The sequence below is a fragment of the Heterocephalus glaber genome, unplaced genomic scaffold (assembly GCF_053883595.1).
Source record: "Heterocephalus glaber isolate CG9 unplaced genomic scaffold, H.glaber_assembly_v1.0 deba00001572, whole genome shotgun sequence".
Taxonomy (NCBI): domain Eukaryota; kingdom Metazoa; phylum Chordata; class Mammalia; order Rodentia; family Bathyergidae; genus Heterocephalus; species Heterocephalus glaber.
The window spans coordinates 24,439,563-24,457,942 of NW_028258357.1; the positions used below are offsets into that span (position 1 = coordinate 24,439,563).

General features: G+C 45.7%; 1 long non-coding RNA gene across 3 annotated transcripts in view; it reads left to right on the forward strand.

Annotated features, from left to right (window-relative positions):
• The window catches only part of LOC110349152 (uncharacterized), a 222,741-nt gene that overhangs the window by 79,797 nt on the left and 124,564 nt on the right, over positions 1–18,380 (forward strand). The window lies entirely within an intron of this gene.

The following is an 18,380-nucleotide window of genomic DNA, read 5'->3' on the forward strand; positions in this document are numbered from 1 at the left end:
CTGCCTCTGGTGGGGACAGCAGTGCCCCAGGACACAGTTCTAGTTCCAATTCGATGAAGAACCGTTCAGACCAAGACATCCCCTAAAGCCCTGCCGTGCTCACCGTGGGCTCATGGAAGGTACCTGGGGTGAGAGGGCGCTGTACCGTCAGCAGAATCACACACTGGGTCCAGAAGCCGGCGGAGTCGTGCAAAGTGGGCCTGGCCGGCAGAGGCGGGCACCAGGGCAGGGCCTGTCTCCCTCCGGGCTCCTCCTCTCTCTGCTCCCTGCAGCCATGGCATGAGCGGCTTCTCCTCTGCCCTGTCCTCTCTCCCTGGGAGCCAGCCAACTACCATTCGGTCCTGAACCGAGTAGGCCTGACCTCCCGTGGGTGCCGGGTGTTTGGCCCATGGACGGGGAAGTGACTAGACACAGCCTCGTGGTGCCTTTGAGAATCAGGAGCCTCTTGCGAGCCGGCCGCCCCCATAGCACAGGAGCCAAACCCTCCCAGGATGCATCCGGAGAATGGGCAAGGGCAAGATGAGGAAGTGTTTTGGAAGAAAATAGACAAATGGAATTTATATGAGTGTCATCCAGGCGGAAGACAGAGTGTCCCAGTGACCTCTGTGCAGCTGTGCCAGACCCTTGAGATTCTGCTTCACTCATTCGTCTGCTCAGACACACACCAGCTCTGTATTGGCTGCAGGCTGAGGACTGCTCTGGGCACTAAGGAAATGTAGATGAGAAGAGGAATTCCTGCCCACAGGGTGCTTACTGTTTAGAGTGGAGACTTGCACTGTAAAAATAACAGAGAAATGTAAAAGGACAACTTGACTGTTGCCAAATGTCATGAGACATCACTTTCCCTTATTAAGGCGGCTCTTGTTGGCATATTTCCATCATCCGTTTTGGATAAAAATATTCCTCAACTGGTTCTTAGCATGCAAGAGGAGACATTTCCAGAAGTCCCAGGCCCAGTTGCTGAGGCTGCTGGTGGTGCCTGCTCCTGGTGGCTCACTGCCCTTCCCTCTGAGCGCTGTGTGTGGCAGCCAAGCTCCCAGGAAGAAGAGGAGTCACGGGGTACAGGGTGCCCTGCCCCTCGCCCACCATGCCCTCCTAGGGCACTTGGATGTTCATTGTGTGTGTCACGTCTTCTCACTGATGGCCCTGCACAGGTGAATGTAGAAAGCCATGTCTAAAGATCCCAGGCTCCCTGACTTGAGCAAGGAGCAGCAGGCCCAGCCAGCTCAGGGGACAGGAGCCCAACCCAGGACAGGGGAACCTGGCCATGTCTTGCTGTCACTGGAGAAGTTGGTGCCGACTCCAGGTACTCGTGTCTCACAGATGGGCCAGCATCCTGCAGGAGGGATGGTGTCTGCTCGCCAAGGCGCGGCGACCCTGGGCATCCATTGCATCAGCCCTGAAAACAGCTCATTTGGCCCGGCCCACCAGTCCGCGCAGACCAGCTGGGATGTGTTCCTGAACACTTGCCCTCTTAGGTGAGGTCTGTTTGTGGACGATCAGAGCACTAATCTGCTTCACCAGTAACCTTGGTCCTTGGTGAGAGGCTCTCGGGGGCTCTCCCCTCCCTCAAGACAGGAGGGTAGCATGGCTGCAAGTGCCTGATGCAGTGGAGGGAAAGAGCAGAATCAAGCCAGGCCCAGCTGGCTTGCAAAGGGGCAGAGTGCATGTGCGCCTCCTGTCCCACTGTGACTCAGGAGACCCCTTGCCCTCTGCAGAACCTCTGACATAGAGCTGGGCCTTGTGCTCATCCCCACCCCGACTCAGATTTGCCTTAGCAGGAATGATGGTTTCCTCACTTCTCCTCTCTTCTTAAACTTTCTACTTTGAATAGTTAAAAACTGAATGTAAAAGTGCAGGTGTGGAGCAACAAACCCTTTTATTTTTGTATTTGGAGTCTCCTTGTTATTAATAGGACATACACATAATATCCACACCCATATTTCAGTCTCGGCGTCTCTGTCCATCGGCTTTATCGTTCTATACCTGTCATGATGTCTGTCGCTGTCTGTCTGTCTGTCTATCCTCTATGTATTTCTGAATTATTCTATAGCAAGTTGTGGGCTTGATGCCCCTCTGGCCCAGATACTTCAGGGTGTTTTCTTAAACCAAAGACATTCTTTTACACAGAATACAGGGAACAAACTCAGGAAGTCAACGTTGCTCTGATGATAGCATCGGATCTGCAGCTCTTACTCACATTGCCCCATTTGTTCAGATGATGCCTTTCGTCTCCAGACAGACTTTCTCTGCTCTCGAGTCCATCCGGAGTCCCGTGATGCTTTAAGTTGCTGCCATCTTTTCAGGACTTCTAACCTCAGAGAGCTGCTTCCTGTCTGCCGCTCGTGACCACATCGTGCTGGCCGGGTGGGTGCAGGACACCCCTCTGGGACAGAGCCTGGGGTTCTTCGGGGTCAGTTGGGCTGCGCCTGTCTGGCTAGACCATCGCAGCAGCGGTGCCTGCTCTGCCTGTCACGCTGGGAGCCTCCAGTGCTGGTTTTTCCCTTTAGGGAGGAGACAGATTTCTTAAAGACCCAGCTCTATTTTTTTCTTAGTGCAACATGCAGAAAGGCAGAGTTTTGCAGTGAGTTATTGCTAATAATTCCAAGATCACTTTGGCTTTCTTAAAATATGACCTCTAGCCCATAACTTGAGTAGTTTGAGCTTGCTGTTTTCTCTGTCTTCCGGCGTGAGATAATTGCGGCTAACGCTGTACGGTGGCTTCTCTCCTCGCCCTGCTCACCTGAGCAGGACATGGTAGGCATGCAATGGAGACTAAATGAGGAAGCAGCCCGTAGACTGCGGCAGCAAGGAGAATCCCAGTGGCTAGTGATGATGAAGGTCGTTTTCTTGGCTTGTACTGGGGAAAAGGACCGCAGGAGGTATGTGTCTATGTGACTGGGCCAAGGAATGTCCAGAGAGCTGGCCCAGACTCATTTCTGGGAGAGATGAGCATGTGGATTGGGAAGAGTAAAGGGTTTTGCACTCCCCAGTGTGCTTGCATATCAACTAAGCCATCGAGGGCCAGAATAGAACAGAGCAGAGGGAGTGTTTGCTCTGTCTGTGTCTGTCTGGGTCTGGCTGCGTGAGCTGAGACACTGATCTTCTGCCCTTGGCACTCCTGGTTCTCAGGACTTTAAACATGGACTGTGATGTATACCATGAGCAGGCTCTGGAACTATCCCTAGATATCTCAGAGAGGGCGGGGGGAGAGAAAGGAGAAGTAAAAGAGAATCTTCTCTTCTTCCCTGTCCTGCCTTTTGTTCGGAATGCTTGCACATGTGTGTGGATTGTGTTCTCTGGAGACTCCTAACCCCGCTCAGGAGTAGGAGAGCCCGGGCCTCTGAGAGCTTTCTGGGGTCCTGAGGCCCAGAGCGGTGTCTACGTTTCATTTCTTCCCCCTGGACTCGTGGCCTGCCTGTCCTCTGCCTGGGGCCCTGCACCCCCTCTTCCAGGAGGAGCCCCGTGTGTCCCTGCTCCCTCCCCCAGTCCTGGAGCCCAGCCCAGTCAGCAGCCCCCTGCCGTGTGTACCGTGTTCAGGTTGTTAATCTCCGTCCACGCACTGTGTGCTGCTGGCCTCTGGTGCCGGAGGGTGGGAAGATATTAACTTCTGTTCATGTGGAGAATTTGCTATTAACTCCGGTGCTTCATTTTTTGAGAAAATTCATTCACAGAAACCTGACAAGGTTTTTTACAGCCTTTTCCACCTTATCAACTTGATTCAAATATCTCAGAGGTTATTTTACCTTTTCTAACCCTGTACTTTCAGGGTTCTTTTAGATAGATTTTTCTGCTATTAAAAATAAATCATTCTCATGGCAGTATATTTGGAAAAATCAGGAAAGTATAAAAAGGAAACAGTTCCTCAAATCTTAACTCCCTGAAGCACTTACTGGCAACCATTTTAGATGTATAATCCAGCTTTTCTGTGGCATTTCATAAGATAGAAATTAACCACTCACAGTTTTGATAATGTCTCTTCTTGTTGATTAACTGACTCTGCCCCACCGCGAGGTCCCATTTGATTCTTTGCTCATCTTTGAAGTTCCTGCTTGTCCTACTAGCACACAGAAGATAACCACTAACCCTACTCCACCATAGTTTGAAAAGAACTTGCTTGCTGCCTGGGTAGGTACGTTTATAAAGGGAAAAATGGAAAGCAGAAACTAGGGACAAACATTTAGAGATAAGATGTATTTGTGCTCAAGCCCCGTAACTCTGCTTATTAGTTTTGTGATGCTGGCCAAAGTTTCCTAAATGCTGTGAGTCTCAGTTTCTCCCATCGTAAAATAGAGATTGTGATGTCTGTCCTGCAAGTTTATCTAGATTAGAAGCCTCCTTGACCTGAGAGCAGTGCTGTATTAATGGTTGCTCAATGACTGCCTGTAGAAGCCGTCCGCTTCTTCCTGCCGTGGACCCATCTCATTTTTCACTACTAGGTGCCCTGACATTCTTCTTGCACCCAGCCCCCCTCAGTCAACGTGGCTGTGGTAGACCTGACTTCACTCCTAGCTGCAGTGGCTGTGTACAAGCCTGGACACACAGAGTGGACTTCCCTTCCTCCACAGTGATTGGTTCAGAGAGGACATGTGACCTGCTCTGATAACCAATGAAATGAAACTGTAGCATTTTTGTTGTGACTTCTAGAAAAGAGAACCTTTCCACTTGCCTTTGTAGCTAGAGCCTGCAAGCATGGCACTGGTGGGTGATTCTGCGCTCTAGCCCACCACTCCCATCTGTATGGGGAAGACTTGGCCAAGAATTAAAGCATTTCGGTAGAAAACAGAATTGAGGGGCTGAGGGAGACTCCTCCTGTCGACATTGTCTGATCAACTGGGTCTAGCCTTGCCTTTCTTTTAAATGAGCTACAGTTACCCTTTCCCTTTTAAAGAGCTGGGCTTGGTTCTCTTGTTGCAGTCAAAAGAGATCTGACCAAGAACTTTCAGTACTGAAGGCCCTGCTCAACCCCGTCCATTTTTAAAGTACGTTATTTGTTTGTTGCAATTGAATTATAGCTATTCGTCACATATTTTGGAAATAAATCCTTTGTCAAATATATAGTTGACAAATACATTCCTCCATTCCATTCCAAACAAGCACTTTAATATGAAATAGTGCCATTCATTTATTATGCTTTTGCTTTTATGCCTTCAGGGTCATAGCTTTCAAATCATCAACATGACCATTGTCATAAAGCTTTTCTCCCATGTTTTCTTCAAGGAATTTCAAAGTTTTGGATCTTATGTTTAGATCTTTAGTGCATTTCAAGTTGATTTTTCTGTGTATCATGTAAAAAAAGGTCCAATTTAATTTTTCACATGTGGGACATCCTGTTTTCCCAACAGCATTTGTTAAGAGAATGCTTTTTCTCTGTTGTATAATTCATCACTCTTGTCACAGATCATTGATTGTCATGGGTATGGTTCATTTCTGGGCTCTCCACTCTGGTCCTGGGTCAGACACCATGGAGTTAATCTCTGAGATGCGAGTGATTCAGCATACAAAAATCAATGAAAGTCATAGCCACATCGACAGGATGAAGTATACAGGTCACATAGTCATCTCAATAGATCCCAAATAAGAAAAGATCATCATGATAAGAACTCAACAACCAAGGAGTAGAAGGAACTGATCTCACCATGGTAAAAGCCACATGTGACAAGCCTATAGCTAACATGGTGCTAAGCAGTGGACAACTTGAAGCTTTCCCCCCAGATGTGGAATGAGGCAATGCTTACCCTGGTCATTTCTGTGTGACAGAGCCCTGAAGTTCCGCGGGAGTAGGGAGAAAGAAATAGAAATACAAGGTGTGTGGAGAGGAAGCAGGGGAGGAAAAGTGTATCTACTTGCAGCGTTGTATGAGAAAGCCCTCATGGCAACACACACACACACACACACGTGCGCGTGCGCGCGTGCACACACACACACTAGAATTAGATGAATCTGGTAAAGCTTCAGATACCAAAATCAACACACAAACATCAGTGGGTTTCCAAAGAACTATTCCAAAAGGAGATTAAGAAAATAATCCTGGGCTGGGGATTTAGCTCAGTGGTTTTGCCTCCTGCCTCACAAGTGGAAGGACCCAAGTTCGATCCCCAGTACCAAAAAAAAAAAAAAAAAGAAAAGAAAAGAATCCCACTTAGGATAGCATCAAAAAGAACAATTACAAGGGCACTCAAACAGGTGCAAGTATGTACATAAAAATAATAAAACATTGATAAAAGAGATTACAGCATACAAATAAATGGGGAGATAGCCCATGCTTATGAATGAGAAGATTTCATATTGTTTACATGTCCTTACTACCCAAAACAATCTACAGAGTCAATGCAATACAGAAATTCCAATGGCAGTTTTTTCACATAAATTAAAAACACAGTTCTAAAACACACAGAACCACGAAGGACCCTGGATAAGCAGAACAATCTCGAGAAAGAAAAACAAAGCTGGAAGAATTACACTTTCTGGTTTAAAAACATATTACAAGGCTGCCATAATTAAAACTGATCTCTTTTCGAACTTATCATCATAGACCTGGAGCAAGCTCTGAAACGTTTATCACTGTTCTGATAAACCCTGGGGGATGATGGATATTTTCCTGTCACACCAATGTTTGCAAGTCACTAGCTCCCTTTTCATGTGAGCTTGGGTAATTCTATAGAAGTTCCTGTACGTAGAGCACTGCTTATAGATTATTCTTCATAAGAACTCATCTCAGGTATTCGAAAAAGGCCTTATTTTTGTTGCTTAATAGACAGTTGACACACTGGTATGTATTGAGCTGACACTGCATACCTGATGTAATACTCTTCTCTTTGAGATTTTTCATTAGCGCACGTTTGCAGTGCATGGTGCTTACATTCCTTGTGGGGAGTCGGTGCATGGATGTAACCCGTCTGAATCCCTTTGCATCCTCCTTCCCTCCCCTCCTTCCCCTGTCTCCATCTCTCGGTCCCTGTCCCTTTCGAGAAAGATCTGTCTCCCTGCTTCCTGTTAGCTGTCTTCTAATTTGCTCTTGGTTTATACTTTGAACTTCTCATGTAAGAGAAATTGTGCAATGTTTAAGCTTGTGTGCCTGATTTATTTCACTTAACATACGGTCTGAAGGTGCATCCATTTTCCCACAAATGACTTAAATTAATCTTTCTTTGTGACAGAGTAGTACTCCATTGTGTGTAAATATCACATTTTCTTTATCCATTCATCTGTTGATGGACACGTACTGAACAAAATGGAGGGGCTTTCAAATCTGATACTTTATAGTTTAGGTATATGTCTGTTTGGAAGTGAATATGAATAATTGGGAATGTTTTCACTTGTGAGTAACTTAAACATGGCCCAGGATCACCGATACCCCTGTACCCCACTGAGGATTTTGCACCTGTTATCAGTTCAGTAGCTGGATGATGCCACAAAAGACTGAATCATTCATCCTTTTGCCTCACTAGCCCTAGCAGGTTGGCTCTTCATAACCACACTTACTACCTAATAAATGAAAACGGCCGCGCAGTGCTGGGTACCACACTCAGGTCCAAGAACGCAGAGGGAGAAGAGCAGCTCTGGAGATCCACCGCCTTGAGCTAGGAAAGTGTTCCTGTCTGAAAATCTTTTACCCTTTGGAAGAAACCCGGAAGTGTAGCAGGGAGGAGAAGCTGAGGACAATCCTGGTCCTTGGTGCTGGCTCTCGGGAGCCCTGCGTATGTCCGCACGCGGCTTCCCCCTGCTCGCTGTGGCTTTGTGACCCTGCCCTGGCTCGGGCCTGTGTTGCAGCTCCAGACTTGCTAAGGGCGCCCCTTCCGTAGAGGCCCACTCTGGTCGGCTCACCCACCAGGGCCCGCTCATCCTCACCACAGCCTGTCTGCTGCTTCCCTCCCGGCCCTAGCATTTCCCTCTGCTGGATCAGAAATGTGGCTCGGAGCTGGCTGTCTCTACCGGGGATGCCAGCAGCCTGCAGTCCTGTCCTGGGGCGAGGAGGGCCCTCTCTCCCCCGAGGAGGAAGGGAAGGACACCTTGCAGCTCGGCCTCCCCCAGGCATGCCTCTGCTCCTACAGGGAGGGGTGGGGGTCTAGCTGCCCCCAGGGATGTGCTGCTCCCGGCATTCTCGGTTCCCTCAGCGTGTGGGCTGGGAGTGGCCACTTTGCCACTGGCTTCCACCTAGTACCTAATTCTGGGTCATGGGTGGGAGTTCCATTGGCTGCCCTGCTACACTGCTTTTCTAACCTAATTAGTTATTATATAAGTTAATAAATTGTGCATGGGAAAGGAAATAGAGCAGGCCTGTCACAAAAACTAAGTTAAATTAGTTGGAAAAACTAAAAACTCCAAGTTGTTTTAAGACACTGTTCAGGGGCTGGGGTGTGGTTCCCTGGCAAGTAACCACCCAGCGGGCACAAGACCCTGTGTTCCGTCCCCAGCCCTGCAACCAAAAAGAAGAGAAATGCTATTCTGTGTTCGTATCAGACATTGGCAAGTTAATGTAAGTGGCTGGGAAATGGCGGTAAAAACGGAGAGCAGTTCTTCCCTCAGACTGCTACATGTGTCCTAATCCCCAGCTCACTTACAAAGACTGGAACAACATGGGGATACGCAACGTGCAGGCTCCAACTTGAGGAAAGGCCTGGGCCCCATGGCAAAACACAAACAAATGCACAGTGATGTGTTTTACTTTCAAACAGAACCTTGAAGTGTGCATACTTCATTTTTAAAGATTTCTCCCCTTTAACCGTCTTTTCAGCCAGCAGGTTCCAATCGTTCAGGATAATGGGGCTTTGACGGCAGCTCACAGAGCCAGCTGCCAGCCAGCAGGAGCCCTTGGGCCACCCCAGCTGGTGAGGGATTGGCCCCCCTCCTCCTTCCATGCTCCTTCCCACAGCCTCCTCCTTCCTCCCGAGCACTAACCCAGTCTCCAGCCTCCCTCTGGGCGTCAGGATTTCCACCTCCCTCTGTTGCTGAGAAGGGCACACTGGGAGCTGTGATAGTGGATTGGTGGAGAAGACTTGAAAACCCTCCCTGGGTTCTGTTTTGACCTTTCGTTCTTCTCTTTCTCTTCAGTAGCCTAGAGGAGTCAAGCAAATGTCAGATACCTTGTCCTGTGAGCTGGGCTGGGCATTGGGTTGCGCGTTCACACTGACCGTTTTGCATCTGGCAGGAGTCTCTGCACCTCTTTCCTGCCCTCCATGGCCTTTGCTGTGACTGTGGATGCGCTTGCCCAATGGTGTTTCAGAGCCACTAGGTTTTATCACCTAACCAAGGGGAACAGGGGACAGAGCCCACTGTCTATCTGCCTATCTACTTTGCCCTCAGTACTGCTCACTCGGCCCCTGCCCTGCTCCCAGTGGTTGTCCACTGCATCGCCCTTCAGCAATAATGAGACCCTTGTAGGTCTCAGACAGACCCTGCTGTCTCTTGCCTTGGGGTCATCATTTGCCTAGAACTCTCACCCCTCTCCTACCATACTTCTTACCCTGGCCCCATTCTCCTTGGCCTAAAAACTCCAATTTATCCTTCAAGTCTCAGTTCTTTTCTCCCAGAAATCTTCTCTAGTCCCCAAAGGCTTAAATGCCTGCCGGGTATCCTGCTTTGTTCAAATCACTTTCACAGCATCCCATGGTGGTTAATTGTCTTTTCACTCATTGGCATCTCTCTTATCGATAATTTCCATGACATTAGAACCATCTTTATCTTATGTTTGCACTGCACATGTTAGAAGCACAATAAAAACCCATGCATTAAGTGACTGGCTGAATGGGAAGATTCAGCTTGCCCTGTCTGGGCTCAGGCCCACCACCCCAGCCTACCTCATTCAGGTGCAGAGGCCAGCTGGTCCCAAGCTGCTGCCCAGGAGGACCCTTACTAATCCATGCAGGGGGCGCCTCCCAGCTTCAGCAAAGATGTTCACCCATGGAGATCCTGGTTTGCAAGGATTGTTTACCCACCCAAGAACGGGAAAGAGCCAGCACCTGACCAATGACCCCACCTGGATTTAGCACTGTAGTGAGAGGGGAGAGAAATAGACCTCACCACTATAAGGGCATTAGGTGTCACGAGGGCAAACATTAGGGAATTAAGAAATCTCATCAGTCTGGTGCATGAAGAGGAAATCCATGAACTCTTGGCGCCAAAGAGAGCTGATGTACCCTGAGGGAGATCCTAATTAAAATGCAGCTGAGTACAATTCCTCTGAAAAAGGAAAATGAAAGGACTAAGAAACATCTGCTGTGGATCCATGAAGGACTGCTCAAGGATGCAGAGCATGGGAGAAAGGAATTCTTCCTGGTTCAGAGCAGGTTTGTGCTCCTCTGGCCAAGGCAGGTGGCCGGTGGGTCTGGTGGCTCAGAAGTGGTGGTTTAGAGGTGTGGTAGCCAACAGGGCAAACAGGAGAGGACAAAGTTTGGTGCCCTACCCTGACCTCTTTCCAGGTCCCCTGGCAACTGAGGGCTGCCTCAGCAGTGGGAGCTCAATCTCCTTGACACCCAAGCCCAACACAGTATTTTCCTCTGTGAGGCCACTCCAATGCTCACCCCACACAAAGACAGTGCAGTGAGCAGGGAGAGGAACCCATAGTTGTCCAGCTGTGCCTAGATGCAAACACACCACAATGTGGCATGCAAGGATCGCAGGCCCGGGTCTTGTGAACCCCTCCTGTTTGTCCCAGGCCTTATTCTTGCTAAGTATGACTCAAGAGTAAGTGCTCAGCATCTTAGTCACTTGCCTTGTCCCTGGGACAAAATATCAGACATCACCCCTTACAGAGGAGAAGTTTATATTGGTCTCAGAAGTTTCAGTCTTTGCTTAGTTGGTGGTGGTGGAACAGTCTGGGCAGAGGAAAGCTGCTCACATCATGGGGACCAGGAAGCTGAGAGACTTTCTGAGTCTTGCCCCAGCTACTGCCTCTTCCCACTCGACCCCACCTCTTAACGGCACATGTAGTGTGCACCCCTACTACTCCATCACCTTTCAAAAACTCCTCTATGTGCACACAAGGCTCCAGGAGAATATCCAGAAATAAACCATAACACTGAGTTCAGGAGAACTTGGAGCCCATTCAGCCCAACTTTCCACAAATATGAGAATAAAAAATGTAGCAGCCAGGTAAGATTTAACAATTTTAGACAAATATGTCATAATTTCCAAAGAGTGGTACAGAGACACTTGCTGTTGGTGTGCACAAAGCGAATATTGACCTTGGCCTGAGGACCACAGAGACTCCTTTGGGAAGCAGCAGGGACTGGTCTGGGCCCTGGATGTGGAATTTCAAAGGTGGATGGGGGCTCCAAAATGCAGTGGCCTGAAACAGACTTCAGGGCCTCTCCAGAATATCAGACAAGGCTCAGCGGATGATTCTTCCGCTCCACAGTGCATCGCCTGGAGCCACTTGATGGTTTTAGTGGAGTCTGGGCAGTGGAGGGTTTCAGGGTCCAGGACCATTGCCGCTGTGCTGCTGCCTGCAGGAAGCTGTGAGGCTCCTCTCAGCTTGGCCAGCCCCCGTTTCTACTCAGTCTCAGGGCTTCTCCCAGTTCTGTCTTGCTCAGCCCTTTGCCTTCTCACCAAGAGACCTAAGCAGAAGCTGCAGTGTTCCTCCTGTCCCACCTTCAAATGTTCCTCAATGTCACTTTTGTCGAGTGACATTCATCACTTGCATCTGTTCAGTGAGACCCTCCTTATAGCATTCATCTTTGAATTTATAGAGCTCCTATCCTGAGCAAAGCCTTTGCTGGCTGTAACTGTAACCCATACATGCTCCTAACCTGAAGAAGTCCACGGTCCAGTTGTGGAGGCAGATGCATGCACAGGCAATGTCCATACAGAGTGACAGACTGAAGAAGACAGGAATTATAAGGCAAAAGCACACAGAGAGAAGGGAGCCTGTCTCAGAAGCTGGCAGACTAAAGCCTTGGGCCAAATCCAGCCTGTAATCTGATTTTATTAATAAAGTTTTATCAGATCCCAGCCTTATTTATTTACACTTTGTCTATGGCTGATTTTGCACAAAACAACAGGGTTGAGTAGCTGCAGCAAAAGCCATATCACCCCTGAAGGTGGTAGGTAGAACTTTTAGTGGAACTTCACCCTGGAATTTCAAATGTGTATTTACTCTAGTCTCATATTAGTGTTGTTGTTGCTTTGTTTTGTTTTTTGGTGGCTTTTTTCTTTACACCGGGGCTTGAACCCAGGGCCTCCACAATGAACTGCACCGCAGCCCTTGTTATGTTTTATTTTGAGGCAGGGTTCTGCTAAGTTGCTAAATTGCCCAGGCTGGGCTTGAGCTTGCCATCCTCCTGCCTCAGCCTCCCAGTGTGCTAGGATGACACGTGTGCACCACCACGCCTGGCTTCTCTGATCCTGTGACCCTTTTTGACCCTCTTCAGTGCTTGGGATCACACCCAGGGCCTTGGACACTCCAGGCAAGCACTCTGCTGCCAAGCAACAGCCCCTGCTCTACTCTGTCTCTTCAGAGAAAAAGCTTACTGTCTGCAGCTACCTCAGTAAATCCAACTTTGGGGAAATGACTCAGGATTTTTTAGTTCATTTGGATACTAACACTTTCTGTAGATTAACTTCTTTTCTTTCTTTCTTTCTTTCTTTCTTTCTTTCTTTCTTTCTTTCTTTCTTTCTTTCTTTCTTTCTTTCTTCTTTTTTTTTTCCAGGGTCTTACTGTGTAGTTCAGGCTGGCTTAGAACTCATTATGTAGCCCAGGCTGGTCTTGCACTCACAGCAATCCTCCTGCCTCAGCCTCCCAAGTGCTGGGATTAACTTCATTTTCTACCTCTATGTTCTCTTTATTTTCCTTTTTGAATATATGTGAAATGTATTTGTATATGTTTTATATTATTTGTGTTATATAAAGTTCTTTTCCATTAAGTTTATTGGTCCATTTTAGGTATACAATACAGTTACATTCATCATTGGGAACTTGTTCCTTTTCATAATACATCTTGGTTCTTGTTTTTTCCCATGTTATATAAAATATTACCTATCATAATTTTCTACGTGTAAACTTTCTATTAGATCTGGCTTGTAAAGGATGTAGTGGAAAAGTCAAACATAAGGTAATTATTATACAAGGCAAAACACTGGACAGAAATGTGCTAAATTCTATGTCTGTTATTCATTTAAATTCCACAATAACCATATGAGGTACATATTAATATGGTGTTTTATAAGTGCAAAAACCCAAGACTAGGAAAAATGAAGTAATTTTGCCTAACCAAAGTTAGCTGGTAGGACTAAAATTTAATTACTGACTTATCTATTTAGGTTTTATTATTATTTTCTCTTATTGTATTTTCCATTTCCACATTTTTATGTTTGGTTCTTCTTCAAGTCTGTGAGTAATTTTTTCCATACCATTATTCTATTATGACTGTCTTTCTCCCTTTATCTCTCTGAACATTTAAAACATACTGAGGTTGAAAGCCCCATCTCCAGTCTGTCCTTGGCTCCACGTATGTCAGAATGCTGGCACAATGGTAGCATACTGAAAGCTGGAAAGACACCTGCATTTCGCTGACGCCTACTTGCCATGTTTACAGAGCACTGCTGCTAAATTTTTATTATTCATGCTTCTTGGGGTGTGACGCTGACATTTGCTCTGACAGCCCTGGTGGCATTTGTCGATCGTGTAGCTTGTGATTCTTATTTGCAGCGCATCTGCAGGGGCATTGCTTTCCCTGGTGAGCTCTGTCAGCCTTGACTTCCAAACACACTCTGTTGAGTGACACAGCATGTGCCTGTGCAGAGGACTTAGGGAGTCTGCTTTGCTGGACCACATGTCTTTGCCCATTTCCCCTTGGGGAAACACACAGGCAGTGCTGACTTGGATTCCATGGAAAATGCAATCAATTAATACATTTTATTTTTGTTTGTTTTTGTGTCTTCATAAATTTAGCCTCATTTTATACTATCTTTGAATTGAGATTTTTTTTCATATTATATTTTTCTTACTACCAATGTTAAAATTAGAAGCGTCGGTAGTTATAGACTTTTAGCGGAACTTTATCCTGGAGCTTTGAACATGTATATTTAACTTTAAACAAATTTAAAGGTCATCATTGTGAACAACAGAAGGACTATTGAAAGTTTGTTATGCTGCTTCCCTTCAAATTAAAAAAAACTCATTTATTTTTAGTTCTTTACTAAACTCATACATAAGACATAATTTTAGTGCTTTAAGACTAGATTTGTCACATTAACCTTTTTAAATATTGTGTCATCCTACCTTTGATCACATACCTTCACTGAGGTTTGCTTTCTTCTCCATGGGGTGCAGAGAGTGGTACGGAGCGCTCACTATTGATTGGCTCCAGGAGGTGTGATCAGCATCAAAAATGATGAATATCAAATAAATTCTTTTGGCTGGAAAGGGTAAGTTCTACCTTGTGAGTCAAGTACCAAACAACTGACAAGTACAGGACAAAATTTTCACCCAGAGGCAGTGAGTGCCAAATTGGATGGGTTCAAAGCAGTTGAGTACAAAGGTGTTACTGCACTTTATGAGGGACTTTGGTACAGATGCTATTTTTCTATTTGTTTCAAAAGTCTTTACATAACCCTTGTTCTTAAAGGATGCTTCCTCTGCTAATGTATGTTCTAGACTGACAGTAATTTTGGCCTCCTAAAATACTCTATTCCACAGTCCCCAGCTTCCATGCTTGTGGACGAGAAGTCAGCTGTTGGTCTATACTCTGTGATAGCAATGCATATTTTTGTTTTCTGGGATTCATTAGATCCCTGTGCCTGTGGAATGGTACTTTTCAATGGTTTTTCAAAATCATTTAGATAATGATCTTTTAAAATATGGCCTCTTTATCCCCAGTCTTTCTTTTATTTGCTTTTGGACAAATTTAATTGGCTACTTGGTAGACCATCTTGTCTGTTTCATATTTACATGGTTTTTCTTGATTGCCATCTTGGTAATTAGTTAAACTTATCTGTCACTTCTCCAAGACTCTTGTCATCTCTATATTACTTGCCATTCAATTAATTTGTGGAGTTTCTAATTTTCATTTATTCACTTATTATTTCTGAAAGCTCCATTTGATTTCTTTAAATTTTTTTCTGGTTCTGATAATTTTGGGGGCAGAGGAGGTGCGTTTTGGTCGTATTTTCAATGCCTTTCTTTTTTTACTATTACATGTGAGTAGCACATAATGTTCCCATTCCTTGTGGGGAGCTGGTGCACGTACACAACACGTCTGAATCCCTTTGCATCCTCCTTCCCTCCCCTGCTTCCCCTGCCTCCATCTCTCGGTCCCCATCTCTTTCGAGAAAGATCTGTCTCCCTGCTTCCTATTAGCTGTCTTTTAATTTGCTCTTGGTTTATACATTGGATTTCTCACGTAAGAGAGATTGTGCAATGTTTAAGCTTGTGTGTCTTATTTTACTTAACATTATGGTCTCAAAGTGCATCCATTTTCCTACAAATGACTCAATTTTATCTTCCTTTATGGCAGAGTAGTACTCCATCGTGTGTAAATGTCACATTTTCTTTATCCGTTCATGAACTGATGATTTGATGGACTTACAGGCCCCTTCCAAGATTCAGCTATTATGACTTGTGCTGCTATAAGAATGAGCATGCATAGATCACTGTAATATGATGTCTTTAACTCTTTTGGGGAGGTGCCTAGAAGAGGAATAGCTGAGTCAAATGGAATTTCTAGTTTCAGGTTTCTGAGGAATCTGCATTCTGATTTCCATAGTGATTATACTAGTTTACTTTACCACCAACAGTGTAGAATCGTTCCTTTCCCCCACATCCTTGCCAGTATTTGTTATTATTTGATTTCTTGACAATTGCCATCCTTTCTGGGGTAAGATGGAATCTCAGTGTTGTTTTAATTGCATTTCTCTAATGGCCAGCAATGTTGAGCATTTCTTGATGTATTTATTGGCCATTTGTGTATATTATTTATATTAACTTTTTATTTTGCCCATATTAATTCCAAAAAAGGATTATCCTCAGGAGTCTAGTTGTGCAGTCTGAGTTTTTATTGTTACTCTTCAGTTTAATCTTACTCATTGTAACTTGCTTCTATGTATTATGTAATTTGTTGCTGTGAGTACATATTTCTTGGAATTTTGGTCCTCAGAGACTGAATCAAAGTGTATTCCTCAAAAGAGAATTTTACTGATATTCTGTACTACCAAAGCACTGGAATGTTTTTCTGCACATTTTTGGTTCGGGATATTTTTGGATTACGCACTCCATGTGAATTCTGGGCTTGAACTCCCGAGCAGGTGGGCTTAAGGATGCAGATTCCTGGAGATGCTTTAATCTGCTTTGCCAACCTTGCTTTCTAGAGACCAAGTTTATTGATTTGTTTTATTTCTCATAAACCACTTATGATAACCTTATCTTTATTTATAGGTTCCAGATGCTTTTTTCCTCTTGACATCCATGGTTTTGTCTACTGTCCCCTGAGTGAATAGTCTGTTAAAACCTAAGTTCTAGGCAACCAGAAATTGACAGATACTTGTGCAGAAAAGAATAAAATTCCTTCTAGACTGTATTTTCCATCAATTGTTAACCTCTGGAGGCTTCCTCCATTTTCATACTTCATCCAGAGTTTTGTGAATTCTGTACCAGGCAGGTTTCTCTGGTTACCAGTTTCATCTGAAAATCGAAGTCATGGCTATGTTTCTTACCACTGAGTCACAGAAGGGACATCCGTCCGCAGCACATGCTTTATGCCAAGAACAGCTCTGGGCTCCCAACTTAACAGGTCTGAGTTCTTCATGTCTCCTGCTGGGTAGCTGTCAAGACCCCAGTTCCAGCTCCTTATATGTTCAAATGCCAACTCCAGGATGTTCATCTCCACCCTATCTTTAAATTCATTTTGCATGAGGCCTCAGTATGATCTCCCATTGCTTTCAAATGGAATCATACTTTAATTTTTGTTGTCATTACCTGAATCTAGCAGATCCATGCAAGAGACTAGGAAGCACAGACATTGAGAGCACAGTTGCCTAAGCTATGCTCTGGACCACTCTGTTTCCTGGATGGACATCCTCCCCAATAAGATTGGCAAGTCACCATGGCTCCTTGCGGAGTTTGTGTGAGCTTTCAGTTAGTAAACCCAGGAAAAGCACTCAGTACAATCCCTGGCCCATACCTGCACTATGGAAGGGTTACCAAGTACCGGCAGAATATATCTGGACCAGAAGTGTCCTCCTGCTTTAGTGTGGGCCTCCCTCTCTCCAAGGCCATGTTCTTCTTTCTGTCACACCATGAGATCCACTTGGTGATAGAGGAAGAGTAAGGGCAGCACTAGTGAGTGTACAGAGGATCAAACAAGAAGTCTGGTCCCTAAATTAGAGGCTTGACTGTTGAATAATGGCAAAATTCTACTTCATATAACCAAGAGAATAAGAGCTAAGTCAAGAGGCTGGGGAGATCTGGAAATTGCTCTCCAAGTTGCCAGCAGGGTGGATCTATTGGTAGGCATTAAATGGGCCAAATGTCCAGACAAGAGGGAGACAGAATCTGAACAGCCCAGCTCATGTTCATGTGTCCTGGTGAAGCTACTGCAGTCCTTTGCATATCATACAGCTCAGTGACTCCTTGCTAGTCAAATATGGAACATGAGTTGAATCTCTTCTGTTTTCCCAAAGGCAGAAAAAACCCCACTTTTCACACTCACATTCTTAAAATTATTAAGTGGAACACAGGTTGCATAAACCATCCCATGAAATTCTCCTGGGTGTGAAGAACTCTGCTATGAATCTTCATTGATGCCTACAGTGTAAGAAATCCAAATTGAGAAATGCTGAATAATAAGGTACCCAGCTGGGAGGCAATCTCTTATTGAGTGACACTGGGGAGGTGTTAGGTAATGAACTATTTTAGACTTTAATTAATTACTAGGAAGCGAGATTAAGGAGGGCTGTCAGGAGACTTGCAGGTGTGCTCCACCAGGAGAGAAAGAACAAAGCAGGGTGGAGCCATGGCCAAACTGACTGCACAGTGGGAAGGGGAAGCAGCTGCTCCCGACCAGCTGTGGTCAGCATGAGGCTCTCAGTGAAGGAGCACTCAGTACTGGGAGGTCCCTTTTCTCAACACCTTCTCTACCAGCTTCTCCTATCTAGGTCTTAGAACAGACTCCACAGGATACCCTGGCGCTGTCTCCATGGGGCACTCCATCCCGTGTCAGTGGAACACCCTCACCCTGTTTCCATGGGACACCCTCGCCCTGTCTCTAGGGGATACCCTACTTAAGTGGAATACCCTCGTCCTGTCTCTGCGGGATACTCTTGACCTGTCTTTATGGGATACTCTCACACTGTCTCCAGGGAATGCCATGTCTCTGTTGGATGCTCTTGTCCTGTCTCTGTGGGACACCTTCACTCTGTCCCCCATAGAATGACCTCACCTTGTT